General features: G+C 40.2%; 1 long non-coding RNA gene across 1 annotated transcript in view; it reads left to right on the top strand.

Annotated features, from left to right (window-relative positions):
- Window positions 1-26,876, top strand: part of LOC137153884 (uncharacterized) — a 139,453-nt gene that overhangs the window by 25,077 nt on the left and 87,500 nt on the right. The gene's annotated exons all lie outside the window — the stretch shown is intronic.

Here is a 26,876-nt window from a genome sequence, read left to right as displayed (position 1 = left end):
AAACATCTGCCACCCCTACAATCCAGCAGCAGCATCAAGGATCCAAAAGCTTTACTGGCTGAAGCACTCCAAGGCCATGAGAGTGATCCTTGATGGGCCCTCATTTTACTGTGCAACTCCATCCAAGAGTCCTTTTCTCCTACTTCAAGGGCGTGTTCAACTGAAGCCCAGAATGACTCACTGTGCCCGGGGTGTCTCCATCCTCTACCCCGGGTCAGCAATGCAGGGGGCCTGGAAGACAGCTTCACATCGAAGGAAGTGATAGCCAAGCTCATAAAAACAAAAAACACAGCCCCAGGAAAAGATGGCATTCCCTATAGTGTTCTAAAAAAAATGGGATCCCAGCTGTCTGGTACTTTCCGCCCTCTTCAACAAATGCAAATGCTTCCGCCGGACTCCCAGCTCCTGGAAGAAGGCCATCACTGTGCTCGTGTACACGAAAGGTGAGCGACATGACCCCAGCAACTGGAGACCCATCTCCCTCTGCTCCACAATGTACAAGCTGTATGCCAGCTGCCTGGTAGCCAGGATCATTGAGAAGGGCTTCATGTCCTGGGAAGGCTGCTACAAGCACAACTTTGTACTTCAAGCCGCCATCCAAACAGCCAGGAGGGCACAGAGTCAGTGCACCATAGCATGGCTTGACCTGGCTAACGCCTTCAGCTCCATGCCCCACTAGCACATTTTCTCCATGCTCCACAAGTTGGGGATATCTGGGAACTTCCTCCAACTGATCCAGGAACTGTAGAAAGGCTGCACCACCACCATCCACTCTGTCGAAGGGAGATTGCTGAAATCCAGATCCAGACCAGCATGAAGCAGGGCTGTCCCTTCAGCCCCATTGTCTTCAACCTAGCCATGGAGCCACTCCTCCGAGTGATCTCCAACGGCCCAGGAGGGTTCGAACTCTACGATGAAATGGTGAGCGTACTGGCCTATGCGGACGACCTGGTCCTGATTGCGGACGACCCTGAGAGCCTCCAATACAGGCTTGATGCCACCAGCCAAGCTGCCGACTGGATGGGGCTCTGCTTCAATGCCAGGAAGTGCACATCCCTCCATACTGATGGCAGCAAAAGGAACTCGGTCCAGATGACGTTGTTCCAGATCCAGGGCGAGTCCGTATCTCCCTCCCAGATGGACAAGCGTACCAACACCTCGGCACTCCTTGGGTGTCTGCTGGACGCAGAATCCTGTGGGACACCATCACGGAGATCCTATGGGACATGGCCAAGACCGATGCCTCCCCGCTGGCCCCATGGCAGAAGATCAATGCTCTGAACCCCTTCATGATCCCCTGCATCTCATTCATCCTGAAGGGATCCACCATGGCAAAGGTGCCTCTCAACAAGGCGGACAACAGCATCAGGCAACAGGTGAAGAAGTGCTTGATTCTTTCCCAGAGGGCCAGTAATGAGATGGTATACATCACGCATAGGCAGCATGGTGCCAACGTCTCTTGCATGGGCAATCTGTGTCACGTCATGGTGATCACCCAGACATTCTGCCTTCTGACATGCCCCGACGCCATGGTGACATGCCACAACGCCATCCAGGATCGCCTGATCAGAGCCATCCCACCAACCGTGGGGAAGAGGATGGTGAATTCTGCCATTCCTGGAATGGACAGTCAGCTACAACCAGATGTCCTCATCACTGATGAGGAACAGAAGATCATCATGGGAGACATCATGGTCATTTGTCCCCTTTTGAGAACAGGACCCCAGACTTCCGCGATGCCCAAGCTCAAAAGGAGGAGAAATACGCCCCCCTGGCCGATGCTTTGTGAGCAAAGAGTTACAAGTTTCAAATACATGCATGGATCGTCGGAACCCTGGGCTCATGGGACCCCTGCAATGAGCAAATGCTGTGGGCATGTGGAATCAGTCAATATTACGCTCGGCTCATGCAGTGTCTCATGGTGTCGGACACCATCAGGTGGTCCAGGGACATCTACATGGAACACGTACTGGGCATAGGCAATCCAAGGAGGAATAAACCAGGGCATGCTGGAAAAGCAATGTAGAAAGACCTTTGCTTTGTGGATCGTATTTGCTAAAAGGACTAACTATACTGAACTTATTCAATGAGGGACAATCAACACTCATTGTTCTACTTCCTTGCCACTAACCAATTTCAGTATTTCTCTTGTATGGTGATGTACCTGATTGTTGCAATGTTTATATCTCAACTGTATCACTAAATGAATAACCCTTAATCTGGGATAAAGCAGATTATGTACTCTGTACTGTAGGACTTTCAAACCAAACCTTGTATCTTTTGGATAGTGGATAAATTATCCCCAGCTGTACAGAATCTCATCCCTTCAAAAACTCTGTATTTGATAATTTTATAACATTAGCTTTAATAAAAAAAATTTAAATTTTGAAGTGCCCTGTGGATGCACCATCACCACGATGCAATCAATCAGACTGCACTCCATTAGCAGGCTATTATATAGTTTTTGGCAGTGTTTCTACAAATTGGAACCTTTGTATATGGCAGAAATCAAGGGAAGAGAATACAGAGTGGCATATTTATAAAATCTCAATTGCATGTCCTCCGACAGCCATGTTATCGTTTTCAATACTTGAAAAGCAGAAACACAAAGCAATAACTCCCAAATTTTCACAGCAGTGGCTGAGGTTTCAGTCATGTATCGGAGTAATGTGGCTAAATTCTCTCTCACTCTGCTTTGGGAAAGTTTAAGAGTTATTGTTCCCTGCAAACTGAAAAAGACATTGCAGAAACCAGTTATTTCAGAATCCCAAAAAACATGGAAGTCAAATATAAACCTAGTGCAAGTTTTGCTGACTTCCAAAGAGATGTTTTTGATCATATTAGGTGAGAATTTGCCCCATGGAGGCCATAGTCCATGCTGTCTAATGGATTTTCAGGTGTGGCATTCCTCAGTGGACAAGCCAGAGGCTAACAACAAACGTATGGAAGTCCCCTTCTCTCATTCATGGTGCAATAAATAATATTCACTTTATGTAACTGTTTTATAATTTGCACTATTATATTTGAGTGCATTATTTATAAATGTCCATCATAGATGAAAAATCTCACATACAATTACATTTGTAGCTGCTGTTAGAAGATGATACTTCAGCAGTAGTCAGAATGGCTTTGTTCATTTGCATCTCACAGGAGATTCTGATAGTTTTTGATATAGACCTAACTATTTGATCCATGCCCATGTCCCTCTAGACTGGGTTGCTGCAATGTGGTATACATGAGGCAAAACTTTATTACTACCTGGAATTTGAAGCTGGTGCAGAATGTGGTAGCCTATTTAGTAAGTGTTGTATCTTAGGTTATGTCTTCACTGCAATCAGTGGTGTGACTGTGGCATATGTAGACATACCTGAGCTAGAGTTTATCTAGCACTAGCTTGAGTAACAATAGCGTCAGCCCCCCCCATCCTGGGACCTTAGGTAAGAACTTGAGTGGCTAGCTAGCCCATGCTATTGTTGGCATGACTGTTGTTGTTGTTGTTGTTGGAGCTAGCAAGACCAGAGCTAGCTCAAGTATGTCTACATATGCTGCAGTCACACCTCTGAATGCAGTGTAGTCTGATTCTTACAGAGATCAGATGAAACTAGTGCTTCTGTGATCTATACTTGTTAGCTATCTAAATCCAGGTGGAATTTATCTTTAAGCTAAAAAGTCTTAAATGGTTTGGGGATCTACCTTCTTCAGAGACCATCTCTCTCTCTCTCTCTCTCTCCCCCCCCCCTCCCCCTACACCACAGTGTTGTAATTGTGTTCAGCAGAGGCACTTAAGTTGACACTCCCTCACTTTAACAAAGTATTCCCTTCCATATGGCACTCTCAATTGTGGAATGAGCTTCTGCCCTTGGTCCCAAATAATGGGGGTGGTTGTTCTTCGGGTAAACTGTAAGGCCAGTCTTTTTTGTCCAGGCATTGGAAGTGGGTGGGGTGTAAATAGGACAGTTTAACAGGGATGGGGTGAATTGGAGTTTTTGCTGGAGTGTTCTGGTGGTTGCTGCTGGTTTTGGTTTTGTTGTATGGTCATTCTAAATAAATAATGACACGTAGCAGATTGGCACCTGTCCTTCTAAATCAAAAGAAATAATAGCATGGAAGAAGATAGATGTAATATATGATAAGTAAGTTCATCTCCATTCACTGCTGTAAGGATTCAGTCCCCTGTTCAGCTTGTCACAAATTCTTAGGATGTGTAAGTACTGGATTTTACAGGTAGATTTCTCTATTAGCTGAAAAGTATGAAAACCACAAGTTGGCACTGAGCACCATACTGACTCGTGTATTTGTGTAGGTTCCTGAATGCTGTTCATTCCAGAAAGTACATTAAATACCTAGTGCATATGAAATGTATCATGGCTGTGTGTTTTTTGTTGCGTTTTGAAGTAAGTGACTGATGTATAGATCTGAAACCCCTCCTTATGAGAAATCACACCCTCATTTGGACTGTTTTAAGCAGTACCTTTCCATCCCAGCAACGATACCTCCTTGTTTAAAGGCTGTAGCTGATTCCTCCTATGCACAGGTATCTTCACTTTTGTGGACCATGCCTGATTTTGATAGTGGTATCTCCAGTAATTAGGTTGAATGATGACTGGCTCCCACCAGTTTGGAGTTCCTGAATGCAGCATAGAACAAAGGCTCTATTTATATCAGCTCATTAAGGTTTTAATAAGGTTTAGTAACATTTAGCGAAGTCTTAAACCTTTTACACAAAAAGAAGTCTCTAGAGCAGTGTTTCTCAATTGGTGTTCCACGGAACTCTGGGGTTCCATGAAAAATTGAAATTGCGCCGCTGACAGTGCGCGCCGCCGAAAGCTGCTGACAGCGCGCGCCGCCGAAAAGGGGAAGATGTCCTGGATTTTTCAGCAGAGGATATCGCATGGCCCCGCAGAAGTTAAAAAGGGTTCCGCGGCCAAATTTAATTGAGAAACACTGCTCTAGAGAATAAAATTAGTTCCCATAATTCCATGGTCTCACAGTTCATTTCTTCATCTCCTGGAATCAATTTATGGTAAAAACAAAAAACGTTTTCTATTCCTGTTACTTTTGCATGGAATTTCTGTCCTCTGATTTTTGTTTTTGTGGCAGACTGCCAGGTGTACATCCATAGTTTCTTTTAGAACAGGAAGACAATGCCTACTGTTTATGCCTAAAATAGATTGGGCACAAAGTTCCAATATAGGTTTGTTGTGTGATATTTTAAAGAATCCTACAACCTGAATGAAAGGACTTAAAATTAAATCCTGTTCTTGGTGCTCTCTATATTAAAGTCAAGATTGAGAGACTCTGGGGTATTAGCAGGAAGATACAGCCCAATGTATGTTCCAGCCAGTGTCAGTAAACTGATTTTTCTCTGGTATCAATGAATCCAGTGTAGATTGTAGGCTGTACAATATATAACCTTTATGAATGAAACATTCTAAAACAATAAAATACGATATGGGAACCTTGTGTGTTTTAAAAATATAAATACTTAGCAGCATCTCTCAAGGTAAATCTTTTTGTATTTATTTGTGCAACCTTTGCTTCCAGACAGGCATTTTATGTGAGATCCCTTGAAATAGACTTGACCAGTGTACATGTAATATAGAAAACTCGTCTCTGAATGTTACAGAAAAAAGTATACTGTTTTATCTCTGTGGTACTGAATGCAGATGGAGAAAGGGTCACAGCGGTGAGGTCTGCATTACATCCATGGTTTGAGAAAATCTCAACTTGTTAGAGACACACTATATAGGAATTGAAGTTCCTGAATTCTTTCATATGGTCCACTATGCCCCTGCTTTATACATGGGAGCAGGTAGAGAGGGTGAAATAATATGCCAGACCCTATAGATCTTAAAAGATAAGATGTTTATAGGGCTGTGTTGACTTAAGTCTGTTCTCAATAAGTCCATCAGAGTTCTACCATTGTTTGTTTTCAATGGGAGCACTTAGACAATGCAGAATGCTTTTGAAAGTCTCATCCCAAGTCAGTAGTTCCATCAGCACTTTATTTGTATTGCAATATGTAACAAGATATATTGTCCCTTGAGGAAAAGAGGATAGGGACAGGGTTCAGGCTACCTGGTCCAAGTAGTCTCAACCAAATGAAGACTCTGGGGACAGCTGGGGCAGATGTGGAAGGAGAGGAGATGACTGATTCTTTAAGGGCTCAGGGCCAGGAATTTTGTAGTGTAGGGTGGAACAAGGCTTCACTCTCTCTGTCAATCAAGACAAAAACATGGGGGGAAGGAGACCACACAAAAAGCTCCCTGTTCTCACTGTGAAGGGGGGAAAAAACAGAGACAGTTTGCCAGTGGATCTTTAAACCCAAGAGGGAAATGGGTGACCCAGACTTGTCTTCTGAGGTTGGGGAGGAGGGATGGAAACCAGCCCCCGCTCTCCAGAAAAGCAGTGGAGGAAGAACTTTTGCTATCAAGGTTTTGCGTGTGAGGTAATTTAATTCTGAATAAATATTTTGGATAAATGTTGTGACTAGCTCAGGTGTAGCTGGACCAGGGAAATTTAAAGGGCCTACCCAAGAAAGAAAGACAGAGCAGCTCAGGGAAGTAAGCATGATCACAAAATGTGCTAGGCAGTATGCTTACTTATAGGACAACACAGTCTCTGCCCCAAAGTCACATAGACCTTCTGGCCAGCTAGCCAGTAGGAGTGCTATGGAAACATTGTAGGCTCTTTGAAAATCAGCAAGGTGTCTATAGCCTACCACGTTCTTCTGATAGGAAATGGAAAGAGCAAAGAGTAGGTTCCACACAAGACAAATGGTGTCTTAAATATTAACTTCAATGGCATTTTTCCTTACCAATTGCTTCAAGGCATTCACAGCTTTAAAACCTGTGTGAATGCAGTTTCTGACACTAATACCCCTAGGGATTTCCTGGTCATTCAAAACAGCTGTGCCACGTGTGATTACATGGTTTAGTTTAAAGGTACAGTTCTGGTCTGAAAGTGACTAAGCGATACTGTGGTATTCATGTAGCACTCTATTTAGTCACTCTTTTTTCTGACAATAAGCTTTATAACTTTAAAAGATCAAAACACGTGTTAACAAAATAATTTACTTTAAATCATATGCATGCAAGAGTTTTGATGCATCAGTAAGATGGTGAGAAGTGTCAGCTAAAGTACTGGAAGGAGAATCCGAGGGTATCTGATAAGGAGGGTGGGGGAGCTGATGACACAGGACTAGGTGAAAGACTCCGTTTTAAAAGCGTGTGGAGTAAAGCAGCAAATTTGAAAACCACTGAATTATGATGAATATAATCCTCACTATGCTCTCTTAAATATATCAGTAACACTCACACCTAGTCCTAGGTTTATAGTATGAACTATATCCAACTCATAAATAACTGAACTTAAAACTCACTCACTTCTGTATAACAAAACCAAACTCAGACCAGGACAATTTATTGTTGCACAATCTCCTTTCTATGATTGTGTACCTCATCCTAGGACAGCAAATCCAAGAAATGAGTGATGCATTTTTATTCAGATACACTTAGTGTGCAATAGCTTATTGTGTGCAATAAACTTGATAGCTCAGTGACTTCAGGAAAATGGATATTGTATTTTAGAGATGAACTGAGCTTCCAGAAAGTCATTTGGATGGTAGTGACAAAAGGTAGTCACTTAACTGTGGGTAGTGGCAGACACTCTGCCTGCATGTACAATTTCAGAGCAATACATAGAGAGTTAAGTGTAATGCGTGGTACTATAGATGTGAGCTGTGTATGTGTCTTAATTCCACATGCACTATGTTGGACATTTCCATTTCCACTTCCCTATTTCTAGTGCCGATAGCATATATATAATTTCCCTCTCCTGCACAGAACACATGGGTGGAAATAAATAGCTTGTAACAGAGGTGGGGTTTTGCCTGAGCAAGGATTGCAAGATCTATTGACGCAGCTCTGCTGGCTTCAATTGGCTATGCCAATTCATTCTAGCTAAGGATCCAAGGATTTGTATTTCATGGTTATCAGGCTATCTTTATGTATCAATAAACTAGAATTGATAATAGAATTGGTTTTGTGTTCATATCTAATCAGGCCACTAATCCTGCATGTTCAACATTCAGAGAAAACACAGAATAACAATCACTGATCAGAGTTTTGCTGCAAGCTGAATTACTGTATATAGTTTTACACTTTTTTTGGTCTTTAAAAACAAAATACCTACTGTACACAAGATAATTCTTCACTGATCGTTCATGTTTTACATGGAGCATATACAATAATAAGCTGTGTGAGAGAGAGACAGTTTCATTGAGTTCTTTTCCTATTACAAAATGAGAGAAAATCTATGTGGTTTGTCATGAGAACCTCCACATCCTAGTACTGAAATGTCACGTAGTTGTTGGTTTGTTTTACTCTAGTACATATGAAGTATTATGTTAAAGCATGTCATGACTATTTGAAACTTTTTCTGTTTATATTTCCTAATCAGAGCTGTCAGTCAAAATGGTGGTGTTCTTGGATATGACATCACAATTAATAATTAACAAGATTTTTGACTGGCAGGCCAGGTTTGTTAGCCATGGATTTGACATCACATCTGCACATTACAGTTTTCTATTGACAGCTCATAAATGAGAGAATTCTTCCATTGCTATGGGAATGAGAGTTTAGGGACAAAGATTGGCATGTGCATGTTTGCGTCCAAATGGAGTTGTCTTCTTTTCCATTTACTCATGAAAGGAGAGACTGACTGGTTAATTCCAGCTACAGGGTAATGCATGGAGTTTCTGTACTGAGCTGTACTGAATTTCTGCAACAGTTGTAATCAAACAAAGTTTTTGCCATTGCTGTTTGTCAATTTAGTGATTTGAAATAGAAAAAAGGGTAAGAAAAAGGGGGAAGAAAACCTCCATAGTTATCATTAAAAGCAGGTTTCCATATAAAACTGTGGCAAAAACAAGTAAGTGTTCAACCATTTAGTGTGACTTATTGCTATTTAAACAAACATGCATTACTGTTATATTTTTAAAATGAAATTGTGTTGATCCAGATCCTAAGCTGCCATAAGTACGTATAGTTCAACTGAAGTCAATGGAGTTGTCGGTTTACATCAGCTCAGGATCTGGGCCCATTATTCCAAGTAGCAAAAGTATACAATCAGGCCTATCCTCCCTATGCAAGTCCTAGTCTGGTGCCTGGGTGTTTGTGAAGGTGAGGAAAGGAATCCTCCCTCATCTTAAAGCTGCTCTACAGCTGCTATTACAGTCCTAAAGCAATTCTAATCCAGGGACAATGGCTAATGAATCTGCTTAGCACTGGATTCACTGTCCCTCCCTCCACTTCCACCTTGGCTTGCCCACTATTGTATGCTGGCACTAAGACAGCCCCTGTGGAACTCCACTCCTGGGCACATGGGGTGGTGCATCCCTGAATGGGCTTGCCAAATCATGCTTTTGTCCCACTCAGCAGATGTGCGCTAGTTCTGCAGCAGGTAGCATCCTCCAGTGTTGTGGCAGGGAGCAGACCGGGAGACAAGTTTGGATAAGTATGAATTCTGTTTTAAATATCGGATGGCTTAAGTGCTTAAAAAAAATCCAAACTTTAATGGTTCAAAGTGTGCTTGTGTGTGTGCGTCTCTCTCTCCAAACCATAAAGTGCAGACTTGTAGACCCAGTTTCAGGTATATTTGGTTATGGTTTAAGCCTATTACACCATGTTCCTGATCCATGATTTCCAGCATTCAGAGAAGTTTCTAGTATTTCACTCAACTTTAAAAAGGTCATAATATACACCTGAAGCCTGAATGAAATTCTTGCCCCACTGAAGTCAGGGAAAGTTTTGCCATTGATTTAAATAGGGGCAGAATTTCAACCTGTATGTTCGTTACACTCCTTGTCAATGACAAGGCATCATGAGATAAAAAGAGAAACACTCCTTTGTTAGGTTTCTTCTGTTTCTCTATATGGCAATGGGCTGGTACAAAACAAAACCCAGTGGAATACCTTTCAGAAATATATGCATGTACATCTCTGAGGTGGTATTTCAATAAAAGTACATTCCTGTCATGAAGCAAATTAGAAGCCTGAAATATAACAAAAGATATACAATACTGGCTAACATATTAGTGTTTTTCTGTTCATAGTCACCTATATTTAAATTTAAAAGTTTGAAGGAGTTAGGGGAACATGTCTTGCTTCCAAGTTACTGAAGTGAGTAATAACACTGATGTTGATTTTGAAGGTTTGAGGATTGAGTCCTTTATGAAGAACTAAGAGGACTCCTTCAGCAGCTCTTTGATACATGCATATCCACCTACGTTATACTTGGACAAAAGGAATGTATAGGAAGACTGAAAAACATCCTCATAACTAACGTTTTCTGCATTTTGGTCCAGTCCAAAGATCCTTTGTATTTAAAGACAGAATACTTAGAAGAACAAATCAAGTATTATTTTAACAGCAAAAGTACTAAATTGATGTATGAGGTTGTTTATATTCTCCATCCACCCTGCTGGTACAAGATTGTTCTCCTACATATAGTATATGCTTTTGTTTCCTGTCCAGTGTAGTTTTTAATGTCTCACGTGATGAGTTTTCCATCACTTGTGTTTGAAAGTATTGATATTACCACAAACAGGGTTAGCGGGAGATATATTTATGGTTCAAGCTCTGATGGACAATGATGGTGGAGAAGTGGAGAAAATAATGACTCTTCCTTGTGATTAGGATTTTCTGGATGAATGGCAAATGAACCAATTTAAATTAAATTAATCATTGGGAAACAATTACTGTCTGATCCATCTGTAATAGTGTTACTGAAAGGGCGTCAGTAAATAATATGCAGCTATATCATTTAGAAGATTGTGAGCTAATCAGTCATCTGTTAACAATGGCAAGACACATGGAATTAGAAAAGTATCAATATTTCGTATAGAAAAGTGTACTTGGGGAGAATTGGTGATAAAGCAACATACAATAGGTCTGGCATTATTTATCCACTCTCTTGTCTTATATTGATGCTCCTTTCTGAACAACATAATCCCCTGACTAAAAAAGTATAATGATGCTGCAATGAGCTCTGCACAGGTGCATTCCTGTGGAGTTCTTTACAGGATCAGAGTCTAAGAATTTGACTTTTTAAATAATTAATTTAAGACCAAAGTTGGCAGCCCTTACTCCGGCAAAATCCATACTGACCACAGTGATAATGTCCCCTGAGTAAAGACTGAGTAAATACGTGAGGATAGTCTTTGCTGATTTCCTGTTTTAAAGTGAAGAGCTAATCTAAGCCACATTCATAGGTCTCATGTCTGTTAAGGCTCTTAATTCTTAAAATACAAATGTGTCTCTATCTTCACTCGGCCTCCCAGGTGCATGTGCATAGTGAGTAATGACAACATGCACAATTGCAAGGACATTTACATGCCCCATTAGAAATACTTGGTCACCTAAGCACCGAACTATACTTCCGTTTCAGGTAGTTTTGTTGCCCAAATAATAAACTCCAGGGAAATCTGACCTATTTGAAGCAAAAAGAACCAGCAGGTTTTGAAAAATCTGCCCATATTGCTTAAGAAAATATCTTTTTTTCTGAGGGCCAAATCACAGCTTGTCCTGTGTGCTGGTGGAGAGGGTATAAGTTGCCCATTATTTTCTTGTGCCGGCTACACCTACTGCCACTGTGTAGGTGGGAAAGCCTCTTCCACGGAAAAAGAGGGAAGGGCAGGGAATGTGTGAATGTGCCCCTCCTTCCCCCAAGTGACAAGCACCACAATTACACTAGTGCATAAGGTGATGTATGTTTGTGTGAAGTATAGACCTCTGAAAGTCACAATCTCCTTCCCATCCAACAATGCATTTCCCCTTACTCTGGATGCATGGAAGAATCGGGACTGAGCCTATATTAGAAAATTACATGATGTGAAGAATATTCTACTGTTTGTTGTAAGCACCTTTTAAGCTTTGTCCAGAATGTGCTTCATTTGGTCCTCAGAATTCTCACTCTAGCAGACGATTCTGTCAGTCCCATGACCATACTATAGTGTGACCATTGCTATTACTATAGTTTAAGCTGAGTCAACCTTTCCATTATAAACTCTACTCTTCAGTGATTTGTAATAAACCTTGGCTATTAAAATTCATTAAGGGCAGAAGCTTCCCACACAGAGTCTGAACCCCAAAGCAAATGATTTCTATCAAACCTAATGAAACAAATCTGTTTGGCTATTTTTCAGTTACAGAAATAGTTTTGAGTCTGAAGTCAGTGGACTGAGGTGCTGTTTTGTGGCATTTAAGATGGTGGTCTATTTCACCGCACCTGGAAGGGAAGTAAATGCCACACTCATGTCCTTAAAAAGCCCTTGCCTCAGGCCACAGCTTATCATTTGAAACAAAATACATAACACAATAAAATAACTCAACTGACACAGTTCCCATGGGCATTTTGTTTGCTTCCTCCAGCCAGGGAAAAGGGGACATACATCTCCCTTCCCTCCTCTCTCCTCCCTTATATATATCAACCAGCCATGTGACACACAGAAATCCCTTAACCTTTTCTGGGCAGCACCCGGAAATGACAGAGGCCCATTGCTACACTGCGGAGCAGATTGATTTCGTATCTGTTTTACAAATGGCTTTTTTCATTTTGGGGCAAAGAGCCTGCTCCCGCTCCCATTTAACTCAGTGGCAATACTGGTATTGGGGAAAAGTTTGGGTTCTTGTGCTCAGCACACAGGTTCAACTCCTGAATGAACTTGGCCCTAAAGGTCAAAGCCACTTCATCTTTTTTTTAATGAAAGGCTACTGCTCACCTTAAATAATGTGCAAAGTTTTTAAATAAATGGGCTAACAGCATATGCACTAAAGCTGGTTTAATCCTATGATCTATGTAAAATGAATGTATGGTCTTAGTCCTTTCCTGAATGACCGGTTGTCCATGTATAGCAAAACCGCCACTGTAATTAGCACCTTTGTTGGTATTCTTAGCAGAAAAGCTAATGGCTGCTCCCTGCTACCTACTGTCATTTGTATAATAGCCAATGAAATCTAGCTCCACTATGAAATTTGTCTTTTCTCTTTATTAACTTGTGTGTCTAACTGGCTGTTTACACATGCAAATACCTAACGTGTGTGTGCAAATTACTATGATTGCATGTGCAGCTTGGACACTCAAATATGCATTCACTTTTGCCTCTTGCTTTTTGAATCTCATGCCCTAAATGGTAAAGTCTCCTTTTCTAACTGTGGATGCTGCTTAAAGGCAAATCAATCCCTAGCAATTGTGTGAAATAGGAAAGAGAGAAACTAAAAAACCAAAAAAAAAAAAAATCCACCAATGAATGAAATAAGCTATCTGAGAATATCTTCCAAAGTTTTCTTTGACAGTGACAAGGACCTTGCTCTGGAGCAGATACAGGGGAAGAATTGACAATATTAGATGCAGGGCAGATGAAGACAGCTGCAAAGCCATCTTGCCCCACTCTGACTATTTAATGATGAAGAACTCTAGACACATGTCATTTCTGTCACATCCCATATAATCTATATAGTGCCATAACTGTAAATGTCATTTTACAACATCTTGCCTTAACTACTACTCCTCAAGCCCTCCTCTGCTTGGTACTTTACATAGACAAGATACAATGTGTCAAGCAAATAAATAAATAAAACAAAATCTCTGCCCTAAAAAAAAAAATCTCACTATCTGCATGCATGAGCAGGCAAAGCTAACACAGAGTAGTATGAGGTGTGTGATTGCTGATAGGACTAATTTACCCATTTGAAGCCTGAACTTTTGCTGTCTTTGTATAGGAAAAACTGAGGTAAACAAGAGTTTTACCTACAACAGGACTGCAAGATTTAATAGCTAGAAGCAGGGATGTGTGGATAATTCCGTGACTGGAGCCTAAATAAACACCTTAGATAAATGTAAAAGGGAAAATGGAGAAGCTGGATTCTTCTGACATTAAACATGATCTTATAGGCTTTTTCCTATGACAATACACCTTGCCAATGACCTGTCAATAACTTTATTAGAACTGCTCAAAACAAACTAATTTCTCTTTCTCCTATTTCATCTGTTGTAGCCCCAAAATATTTTTGCATGTGGAAATTTACAGCTGGCATTTCTTAATGCCTGAACTGTCAGCCACTAATGTCATTTCTTAATTGCAGAATAATAGCACTTTTTAAGAAAAGGGACCCAAATATCTTATATTAATTATTCCTTACATCTGTAAATAAAAATTGTCATTCATTATGTATTCACTAATTTACAGTGTTCCTTCTTGTGGCATCTGGATGAGTTAAAGAATAAAAACCATAAAAGCCAATTATTATTTAGTAACCACAGAAGAAAGATGGGAAATACATTGATTTGCTTTAGACATATTCAACACTACTCCTTGACTGTGAAGATCAGCCTTGCACTGTGCTTGGAAAGCTAACAAATGTAGGCTCTTAATGACAGTTAACTGGGGGTCTTCTATTAAATTCCCCCTCATCCTGGTCCTCAAGATCACACTTTTGAGGACTACTGGTTTTTTAAAAAATCTACAGCAGATCTTGCAGGGAGAGCTGGTCTCTAAGGTAACTAGTTTGAGACCATACAGAGCGTTTATAAATTTTTAAAACAATTACTTGAGCTGAACCCGGGAGCAGGTGGGAAGTTATGCCTATGCTCTCTGCACTGCACTAACGTGTTTAAGCTGACCCACTCCACTAAGCAGGGAAGGCCTGTTGTACTGAAAGGAGTTATGTCAGCTATGTTAGACTGTTAGGTAAGAAAAGGATTGTTGAGTGAAGCATTTCTATTGCAAGACTGGTTTCTCTGATCTTATGTATTTGGATAAATTGAAATCCAAATTACTGTAAAGCCATCTCCATCTCAGCCATGCTATGAGAGTATTTGTTTCATTACAAGGAGATGGATAAATCAGTCTGATGTATCATAAGCTTTAATAAAGAAATGGTTTGCAGGCTTAAAATATTGAGGGTTTGGGGCTAAAAATATTGCTCCCATGTAAATTTTTCAGTTTAATTGATTCTTCAATGTGCCTTAGGTTCTAAATCTCTTAGGTGCTTTTGAAAAGGTTATCTTCCATCTTTTTCTTTTGCTATAAACAGTAATGTTTACTTTCAGAAGTAGTGTTAAGTCAGTGGAAGGGGTGCCATTAACATGCCAGGGGAGTGAAAGTGAAGAACATAGCAGGCGCAGCAGCTAATAAGAGAGTGTGTGATTATATACTCTTTGGGGAAAGCACCGTCTTTTTGTCCTGTGTTTGTATAGCATCTGGCTCAATGGGGTCCTGGTGCAGGCACTACTGCAGTAAGTAATAGTAATTAATAAAAGATATAAGGTGAAATAGGAATAAGCAGTATCACCCTGCTTTATCACCCTTCCTGCACCCTTCTGTTAGTTGCTTCTCTTGCTCCCTCTCTTTTACCCCAGTATGTAAATTATATCTCGTACAAGTTAATACTTTGCATTACCATTGATAACACCTTGTGAGTTTGTCTCAGAGTTGTTTCCCTTTTGTAGAACTCTCTGTTTTTCCTTTTTCTAACATGGAAGACGGACAGGTAATTTTTATAAACAAAGAAGAAAACAAATACAAATCAAACCAAAAGTGTAATGGTGTAAAAATATCCAGAGGGAAGTTTATATGGAATCATGTTTTGTTTAGGCATATATTTTAGATCAGATTCTTAAAACTATAGGAGTAAAATGAGAGCAGACAAGCAATATTCAGCTTCTCTCCACTTGATATAAATGTTTCTAAGCTGAGGCCATTCTCCTCAGTATTACTGAATGTCAGATTACATTATGCATGATAAAAAAAATTCTTCAAATCATGGGTATATTTTCAGGCAAAGCCTACATAAGATGTTGAGGGAATATTCCAGAGTAAAACAGACTGATATTTAGACTATGGTTTTGATTTATAAGAGACTATCCAATATATCTGTGTAAGTATTTATACCACACTCATTGCCATGGCAATGGGCATGGTATGTGACTGTTTAAACTATGGTAGACATGAATTATTGAGAGATGAGAATATGCTTCTTAAATGTAATTGAAAATGGAAGGAAACATAAAGTTGACCCAGAAATTAAAAATCAAGCCATTGGATTTCATAGTGACACCTTTTTGATTTATGCAATCAGTTAATTCTTAAAGTAATATAAATCTCCTCTGGGCAAATCAAAGTGGGGAAGAGAAAGCTACTGTAGTTAGTTTTCTTAAGCGCTATATACACTTACGAAGTTATGTAAAGAACATAAAATCCAAGGGAGCTGTGATAGAGACTAGTTTCAAAACCACAATGCAGCTACAGTGGTCACTTTCTTCCAATCTGCCCCTGGTGCACAGAGCACCCATTTTGACCTAGTTTGTAAATCCACTATCCTGTCTCTTCTCTCTCTGATCAAGACCCACTTCTGCCACGAGTCTGACCATAAATTACCAACTGACTCTGGGTAGGCTGATGCTCTGAAGGGACTTCTGATTCCAAACTGATGTTAGATGTCTTCTAGATTTTTCTTTGAATACATTGTGTGCACATCATATTATTCATTATTTGCATTACAAGAGCATGCAGAGGCCCAACTGAGATTAGGATCCCATCATGCTAGTCACTGTATACATGAATATAAGACAGCTCCTGACCCAAACAGTTCACAGTCTAAATAGACGAGACAAACAACATGTAGCAGGGGAGACAGAGGTGAAGTGACTTGACCAAGGTCACTTAGCCAGTCAGTGGCAGAGTAGGGAATAGCACCCATGTCTCCTGGCCTTCTACCCTATCCACCAGATTATTCTGTCTTCCTACACGTAATTGTGCATTACACACTTTTATTGCTACTTCCATCATCTTTTCTCCTCTATTCCTTTCTACTGCTAGTGTCAATTAGACTGAATTCTTTGGGGTGGGGACTCTGTGTGTACAGCTTCTAACACAATGGGTTCTAATCTTGGTTGGGGCCTAGCTGGAACCCCTAGGAACTAGTAGGATACAAACAACAACTAATAATACAGACAGACAAAGGTTAGAGAAAATAACACAGAAGCAGAGTGATCAATGTGATGGCACTTTTTTTGAGGGGGCAGTTTAGTTAGGAGGGGGTTACAGGAAGACAAGGGAAGAGGGGGAGGAGGGACAGAGCAGCCAAGAGGAGGGAAGGAAGGTATAAGGGGCAGCTGTGGAGTGAGGCTGAGGTGAAGCTACTGAGACAACAGGGTTCTGTGAGACATTAGAAACTGACTTTTCCTGTGAGATGTTAGTAGTGACATTTGTATTGTTTATTATGTAACGTATGCTATGGACTGTGTATGCTCCCAGAGAGGAAATGACTCTCTTCTTCCTTAATTCTTTGTTTTCAATAGAACGAAACTATCATGGCACAAACTATAGAGAAAACATAGCATGGATAGTAAAAAGTGGGCTATCTTCTATTCAGTCTTGTTGTGTGAACTGTATGAAGGTGCTTTAGTTATGATGATTTTCTTATTTTATAATACGCCAATCACTTTGGTAGGGTAGGTGAGGAGTGCTATGGTCATAAAGGGCCAGATTCTCAGCTGGGGTAATGTAAGCCAGTAGAGCTGCACGCACTGACAGCAGCTCAGGATCAAGCACAATATTCTTGTATACTGCAGACGGTCTGGAAGGAAGTGTCTGATACCAAATTGTGTCCTTTTAAAAATAGTATACAATCATCTTAAAGTAACTGAGGGTTGTTTTTTGTTTTGTTTTAAGTTCAGTATAAAAAATATCTGTGGTATTATTTTTCTCCTCTTATTTCCATTGGAGCTGATGTGTTGCATACTAATCAAGAATAAGATAAACTTGCGGTTAAGGAAGGTTTATAAAACAAACAACCCCTCCTTTTCCTCTACTACATGTATTTTCTAAAGATATCTATTTTCAATTAGTTAATGTGTGTTCTCACTGGGAGTGAAAATGCATCTTTGGGTGCTGATTCCACTCCTTTATCTGTGCCTTCCCTGAGGTTACAGCTGAGGTTGAATAAGTTAAATAGAAACATAGCATGTGGATTTGTTAACTATCAAAGTGAAATCTTATGAGTTCCATAACATTATTTCATTAAAAATGTTTGTGTGAGCAATGAATGTAAATATTGAGATGGAAATATTATTGAGCCTAAGAGTTCATCTATTTTGGTACAGAGAAATTTTGAGTTAGGGCATGCAGTACATACTCAGTATTGGAAATTATGTAGGTCTCTATTTCCAGTACTTAATGCCTGCCCCTCACTTGATTCCCACATTTCAGAGGTTACACAGAGGTTTCAATATTCACACTGATTTAGCGGTGTTTGTTTATTAAGACCTTTTAAATAAGATAGTACTGTACATCAGCTTGTGTGAGAATAAAATGGGAGGTGATACAATGATCCCTCCACCTTAAGCTGCATTCCCAGGTTCAAGACAAATCAAGGCTTTTTAAGCAAGAAAATGATCCCTTTGTTGTGATTGACCCTGATCAGCAAGTTCATTACATATAGCTGTTATCTGAAGTGATTAGCCAGTGTTTTGCTAATCACTTCATCTCTGCACTCAGCCTTGTGCAAATGCAAGAAATGCCAAATGTGTGAGGGAGAGAGCCAGAGATAAAAATATAGTATTATGTCCTAAGCCTCAGGAAAACCAGCTTCCAAAATGTGGATTATATCTGCTTTGATGGGAGATAAACTTGTAACTTTGTAGCTATGCTCAAATCCTTCAGTACATTGATTTTTTTACCTACCTGATTGTAGTAACACTGTGGCATTCTGTTGCTTTTAATGAGGTTCCTTTCAAATTTTATGAAGCCTTTGTTTCAACTATTTTTTGAAAAAAATCTTTAAAACCTATGTTTCTACCATTTCTCTCTTACAAGATGCTTTATTATGAATAACTATAGATTATGACTGTAGGGAAGGTCAGGATGGAAACTGAAAACAATTGCTCCAAAATATTCCCTACATCCATCTCTATTAGATGATTGACATTAAATTATTAGACTGTTACAGATAATATAACTTTGTTTATATTCTGTTTTGCCTTGAGCAAATGATACCACTTCAAAGGCTAAATGCAGAGGTGGTGTTCAGTAAGAAGACTAGCATTCACAACAAATTACAAGCATTATTTTAGGAGTGAATCTCTGACATGCTGATTCAGAACAAAGCACTGGGGGCCCTACTGTCACCAAAAGCTCAAAAACAGCTACAGCAAAACTAACCAAAATAATAATGCATTTAATAGTGGGGTCTACTCCACCTTTAATTTGTAGAGCTGGTTGAAAATTGTAATTTCTATCCCACAGGAAATTCTGATATTTAAACACTTGTTTTTGGCCCAAATCAGAATGAAAAGTTGAAATATCAAAATTTCTCTTAGAACAGAAACTTCTGAAAAAAATTGATTCAGAAATATCAACATGTTTCATTTTAGCTCAGCTCAATTATTGCACTGAGTCTATGTGAATTGTTGCAGTGCCTCCTGGCAGATGTGCAGATTCCTCATGCCCTTTTGGGCTGGGCTTCCCAGCTGGACTATATCTCCTATGATGCACCACAGTAATGGGAGTCCCATGATGCATTGTGATGGTTCAGCCAGAGAAAAGACTAGGATGCATCATGAGAGAAAGAGCCCAGTGAGGGAGCTGGGTCCTTAGAGGAGAATGAAGGCAAATTACAACTCTTGTGAGGCAGTGTAGAAATTCAGATTGACACAGATTAATGTCAAACTGACTAGAAACTAAATTTTTTCTAGTTGATTTGAAAAACCAAAATATTTTGATTTGGGTCAACACAACATGAAACAATGTATTTAATTTCACTTTTTCCTTATGGAAAATAAAAATAATTCAGCCATTCAGTGCCTGGGAATAAGGCACGAGAAGCAGTTTGGTTAAAAGATAAATTGGAAGATATGGTATCCATGGGGCTGAATCTGACATCAATTTTCCTGTGGAAATTTTTGAATTTATGGAAACTGCATTTTCCATCAAAGAAATATTTAAGTAGACAATAGATAGGGAATACTTTCTTTTTCCTATTTTATGGACGAGGAACTGAGCTGTCAAGAGATTAGGTGACTTGTGCTAGCTCACAAGGTCTGACAGAGCTAGAAATTAAACCCAGATTTCCTGAGTCCCAGTCCATTGCTGGGAATCCTGTTTTTATTTGTACTCTTTTGGAGGATATATGAGTCAAATTCCTCCCTGTGCAGAAGGCCATCACAAGATCCCTGCACTGTGTAAATGGAGCTTAAACCTCAAAATAGGGGGTGGGGTGAATTTCACACAAAGTGAGAGATTTCCATGGCTCCTTTAAAGATGAGGTGGTTAAAGATCACTGAACCCTACTCTATAAATTGTCAGGAAGACCAATCTTTCTCTAAGGAGAATCAGCTTACACCATAGTTTTTTGTTAAATAAAGGAGTTGGCATAAGCACTTTCAGAATGGAATGTTTTGATATTTTTTTCATTTGAAAACAAGTTTGGGATTTATTTATTTTTATTTTTACTTTAATTTTTTATTTTAAATTAATTTGTAAGTGTTTTGATTTTGAAAAAAAGAATTTTGTTTCCATTTGGAATGGAAACATGTTTTAAAATTGCAGGATTTCCCACAAAATGGAAATTTCCACACAACTCTAACCCCCCTTTTGCAAGCTGATCCAATAAAATCAATGGGGCTCTGCAAGAGTGCAAAGATCCACCCAATTAAATCAGTTTGTAGGACCTGGGTCTTAATGATGAAAACAGTAATAGTTATAAATACAATGGAGATAAACAATGAGGGGAGAGAGAGAGACAAGTCACAATTTCCAAAATATATTTTCCTACATTTTAATGGTAGAGTTCTGGATTGGATCCCTGACCACAATGCACCAGCAAAAGATGGAAATAAGGTGCTGGTTTGCCATAGAAACCGCAGCATATGAAGTGCTTTTGTGTTACTTTGTTTAATGAGGATCTAGGGTTTTGGCTAGAAATATTTATATACCAAAAATTGTAATAGAATGTTTTTTTCCTGGAAGACCATGATAAAAGATGCATCAACCTCAAAAACCTTTAAAAATAAAGAAAAGAAAAATCTAACTAGTCCTTAAAAGTTCTAACACAGTTATAGAAGAGTGACATGAAGTAACAACTATAACTTATTTTGTGGGAGAAAGATAAAAGAGAGCTAAATTGACCAGGGAGAATTAAAAAAAGAGGTCAAAACAGTGGAACAATGAAAAGGGAAGAATGGAGGGAACTGGAGGAAAAGTGGAGGGGATTAATTGAGAAAAAGATCAAGATTATTTTGGAAAATGCAGAAAGGGATCAAAGGACAAAAAATCCATTTAGTTAATCTCAACAAGTCGAAGTGCAAGTCCTGATGCACAGTCCCTCCCTTTTCCTTGTTCTTTCTTATTGCCAATGAAAAAATTGACACATACTGATTGCCATGCTCTGTCTAATGTTACACTTCAGCATTTACACAGTTACTTGAAGAACCCCAATCTGCTCTGCTTCATTTTATTCAGCTCAATGCAGTGAATTTGTATCACTACAAACTTGTGGATTTTGGACTGACAATAGGGATTCACAATAGGTTTCAGACACATCCACTTCGATGTAGCCTGACAACTGAGCTGGGCGGACCTTTCAACTCTTGAGGCCCAATCACACATGCACATGGATGACTTTGGTTATGTGATGTGTTTGCAACATTGTGACTCAAAGCATCCCTGTATTCACACCCTACATTATTGTAATAATCTTTGTATAAAATATGCCTGGTGAGGTTTCATTTGGATACTGGTAACTTGCTGGTCAATAGTATCGTGGTGAAATGTGTGTAGCAACATTATATGCAAAGTTAGGAATGCCTGCTGTGTGATATTTGCACATGTTGAAAACCAAACAGCCCTGCCTAGGCAAAAGTTGTTAAACAGGTCTATCCTAATCAAAGGAATGTGTGTTTAGCTCAATTTACATATAAGTAATAAACAAGATCATTGAGATGGGAGGAAACAGAACAATTTGCATTTCAGCAAACACAAGAGGGGGAAGAAAGAACATGGAGCTTCTTTTATCATCAATCTCCCTGTCATCTTCCTCACAGTTTGAGTAAATTATACTTTGAATAGTACCCGTCAGAAGAATCCATTTCAAGGACTCAATGAAGTATAAAAGAAAGGGGCAGAGAACCCCAGGTTCTCTTTCACCTAAAAAAAGACAAAGGCCGTGAGCACCTTTGGGCCTTGGGAAGAGATCCTGACCAAGGAGAGGATTAGTCACCATCTTGCTGACTAATGGGTGAAAGAAGCCACCATGAACAAAACCATGACCCAAAACTTGCTACATTAAGTTTTAGACGCATGTTTTCATTCTTATTTGCTGGCAACCATTTCTAACTTTCTCTTTTATACTTGAACTCACTAAAAATCCTGGCTTTTATTAATAAACTTATTTTACTTTTAATCTAAACTAACAGTGCAGTGTTTGTACTAAAGTGAATGTCAACTCCAGCCAATGTGGCAAACTGGTGTGTTTTGTCTCCTGAAAGGAGCCAAATGGATCCTATTCCTCTGAATATTGCAGAAGGAGGAGGAGGCTGGACATATCAGAGCACATGGTACTGGGGAAGTTCAGGATTTGGGGTGCTTTGCTGCAAACATTAACCAAGTCTGGTAAAGACAAAAAAGTGCGTTTGTCAGGCTGTTGGATTCAAAGTAGCTGAACCAGAGCTATACAGAACACAAAGTGAATGTTGGCTTCTGGCTGGGTGTATGTCTGTGATGGGTTCGCACCACTCACCACTGGACTGGTGCCTGCTGCTGGTCATCTGGGGATTAGCTCCAGATAAACACATACAACTGTGGTCTGTGCACCATCACTCTTCCTTCCAGTTCACCTGTAGCCCTTCTTGCAGCTTTCAGGACCCAAAGGGTCCTCTTCGTGACTCGGCCCTCTGGCCCACACAATCTGTGTTCCCCCCTTCCAGGAAAGGTTTGGCTTCTCAGGAGTCCAGCCACTTTCCCTAGTGGCTACTGCAGTATCTAGTCCATCACTTCCTCAGTGGTGCCTGCAGCAACTTATTCTGCCACTTCTCCAGTGGCAAATGGGTGACGGGAGGGACCCAGGCCCATCCACTACTCCAGGTCCTAGCCTAGAGACCCTGTGGATTGCGGCCTCCTGCTGTGCCTCGAATGTCTCTCTCTCTTGCTGACCCCATAGCCACTTCCCCCAGCCTTAGCACATTCTTCACCCATCCTCAGGGCTTGCTCTCAGTAGCCAGCCAGGAGCTCCTCTGGCTGCCCTGGTCCCTGCCAGCCGTAGTTCTGTCTCAGGTGCTGCAGGCCTCTCAACCTGTGACAGAGACAGCCTTCCTTCCTTGAGCTCCAGGCAGTGACTGCTTTGTTCTGTCCTACAGCTCCTTTTATATGGGCCTGCTGGGCCTTCATTGACTGTTCTTCCCAGCCCTTCTCCTATTGACTGCCTCCTGTACAGCCTTCATAGGGCTGCTTTTAACCCCTTAAATGCCACTGTGGAGCAGATGCCCCATCACAGTGTCCGAGGCAGGGAGCCAGAAATAGCAGAAGCATTTTGGGGCACTCAGAATTAAAATACAAGTGGTGACACAACCTCTCTCTGACTTGAATTGCACCCCAGAACTTGAGAAACATTTCTTATTGAAGCTGGCTTATGTGTGTTTGTCACTGGAGATCTACTTTAATGTTTGTGTAGAATTAAAATTGTGAGGCTGATGCTGTTTGTGAAGCTTTGATTCTGTGAAAGTGTTTAGATTTGAGAATAATGGAGGTGGTGGTGATGGGATAGTGGCCATCTTAGCAAACTGTAACTAGACATGGAGAGAAGATTTGTTGGGGGGAAGGGAATTTGTTGCAGGGGTAAGTCCTATCGCAGAATCATTTCAGTACCTAGTTGGATGGCAGGTACTAGGACTTCTAAATAGTAGGTTTTGTGCCTATAATTACCTGTGGGGGACAGATAGTGGCTGGCTCTGAAAACAGTCCATAGCATGTGCTGTCTGTTTTGCTCTAGTCTTTGCACAACAATCAGCAACTTGGTAGAAAGCACACAGGCACAGTTGGATGCCAAATGAGCATGTTTACTAACTATACACAAACATGCATAGCTAAGCTGTATACCTGGAGCTGCTCCAACTGGTTCTGCCAGCTTCCAAAACATTGACCACAGTGAGCACCATTAAAGGCCTACTAATATATTTAAGGGGCTACTATCCTATTTTTAGACACTGCTTGTATATAATATACTTTACAGTGACTATATAGAATCATACTCGTTGTTTTAATATTCTAGAAAATAATTAAAAATATTGTTTTTCTGAATTACCCATTATAGAAAAATGGGTTCAAGAAAGCAAGACAGATTAAAAGTAAAATCTCTCTGAGCCAGCATAGCATGTTTCCCCTCTAACATTCTACATTTATGCTGCCACCCAATATGTCAGCTGCCCCTGCAATCAGAGAGACGACTTGTTTAATGTTCAAGTGTAGTTCAGAGATAGTCAGAATTACTTAGCTATGTACATTATACCCCACTCCAGTCGTCATCTGAACCCAATCTTTCTCTAGAATAAGGTTCTGCTTCCCAGCACCACACAGACATGTTTTTTATACTGGTGTTGGCTCTCTGCATTTCTTCATCTTTAATCACCTGTGCCACCACCTGCTTCTGGGCAAGGTTGTGTCCTTCTATGAACACTCCAGCTCCATTAACATACAGACACCATAGATATCTGTAGGATATCTGGATCTGGTACTTAGAGCATCAGAAACACAGGTTTCTGCTGCTTGTTCTAAGGGAGAATGTCATATCTAGTAATGCTGCAGGTCTGAAAATCTGGAGATTTTATGGAAATGAGTGAATGCCATCTTATGCTTATTTGCTAAATGTTCATTGTCTCATTTGCATAACTGCTCATCATCAAGTTCATCCTTTCTCCAACACTCTTTTAACCTATCATTTCTCCTCTGTCTCCCCTCAAATTTCCCCACCTCCTTCCCTCTCTGACTTTCCCTTATTGAGTTTTACCTTCCCTTTCTCCAGGCTTCTCCCATTTAGTCTCTTCCCCTTGAGTTTCTTTGTCTCTCCTGGGACAGCAGTACGTTTTCTGGAGAAGCCAGAGGTCTCAAGAGGTCCCTGCTGGAGGGATTCCTACCTCTTTCCTGTTTTGGGCCATTATCTGCAGAGCTAGCTCAGTTCTGCTGAGCAGCTACAGTTCATAAGCAACTCTCCAGAGGGAGTGGAAAGCTCTGGGCTGGTATCAGGCATCTTCTCCTGGGCTCCTCGGAAACTGCCTGAAATGCAGGAGTTTCAGGCAGCCACACAGGAGCTTAGGGGAGCACACCTGAAATCAGAGAAATTAGGAAACTTAACAGGTACATTTCTTCAGGCCTTAGAGGAGTTCTAGTGATGTTATGGTGGTTTGAAACACCAGCAATGTGTCTAAACTAGAACTCAGGATTGGAGTTTCCTCCGTGGTAGTGCAACCATCAAAAGTATTTAGAAAAATTATAGAGGATTCAAGGCTTACATATAATAACTATAGAAAAGCTAAGAACATTATAATTACTTCTTCTCCTTCTCCCCCTCTCCCCAAATTATTAAAATAGAGTTAAGGTTCAGTTAAGAAAGCAAAGAAATTATTGGGTAAGGCCCCAGTCACACACACCACAATGCAATAATAGGCCATGCTTTATCACACTACCATCAGAACCCTCCAATACACTAATGCTGTCTGTGGCACACTCACTTTCAGTTCAACAGTAGCATCACCCTCAAGGCACACATGGAAGAGATGAAAAATCACACTCAAATTAACTGATTTGCAAATCTCAGAAAATTAATTCTGTTCTCAAAAGCTAAATGCTTTAAGTTAGAGGAAGATACAATATATTATAAGAAAAATATTTGACTCCTGCTTCAAATGCAGCCTTAACTAGGGCTTCTTCATGGATCATGACTTTGAGAGGTGCTGAGCACCTACAGCGCCTGTTGATTTTAATGGAGCAGCAGATACTAAATATCTTTGAAAATCAGGTGAAAGATGGTTTAACAGACTCAGAACTGTTTGGGATTTTATTTTTGTTTGGTTTTGCATTACCTACTCTTAAATAACTTTTTAATGCCAGAGGATCCACATGAGAAGACATGAGAAACCTGTTTTTCTGTTGCCCTGCTCCTTATGTAGTCACCTATAGCACTACAAATGGATGTTAATCATTCCCTCCTGCTCTGATGGAGTTTTGTGTCCAATTTGCTCTGATGCAGAGGACTGCCCAGAGTGCCAGGCTGCAAAGATTCTGGTCCAAGGAGTTTTATTGGTCATGCTGTGTTCGCTTTCTGGGTCTGAAGCAGACATTTTAAATGGTTTCAATTCAATGAAGACTGTCTTTTGTCATTTCATAGTTCAACTACATGACCTCTGTTTGAGAGTAAATATTGAGGCTGTGTGTTGTAACTTGTAATCCATTAGGAGCAAATGTTTCCCCTCTATTATCTTTGTATTCATTTACATTAAATTACTATTGTCTGTTCTTTTCAATATTTATTCTGAAGCTTTGGTTTACATTTTTACAGTTAATTCTAATATATTAATGTTTTACTAAGGTCGCTTCTTCTAGAGACTTTGTTTTGTATTGGCACCTGGGACTGATTTTGTGAATTTGTGTGTATGGTTGGTTGTGTTAAAATTCAGAACATTGTGAATCTACAGCCAGCCTCACCAGGCTCTAGGCACCACTTGTTAATGCCTTTCTCTTTGATTTATTGTTTCAAGTACAGTGGCCATGGTTACACGCACAATGGCTGTTCTTTCCTAAAGAACTGTTTCCCCTGAAAGGATGCCTAT

Source organism: Emydura macquarii, unplaced genomic scaffold (genome assembly GCF_026122565.2).
Source record: "Emydura macquarii macquarii isolate MOO-44397 ecotype Brisbane River unplaced genomic scaffold, CSIRO-AGI_Emac_v2 contig_295, whole genome shotgun sequence".
Taxonomy (NCBI): domain Eukaryota; kingdom Metazoa; phylum Chordata; order Testudines; family Chelidae; genus Emydura; species Emydura macquarii.
Note: the sequence above shows the minus strand (reverse complement) of the source record. Positions and strands in the feature narration are given on the sequence as shown.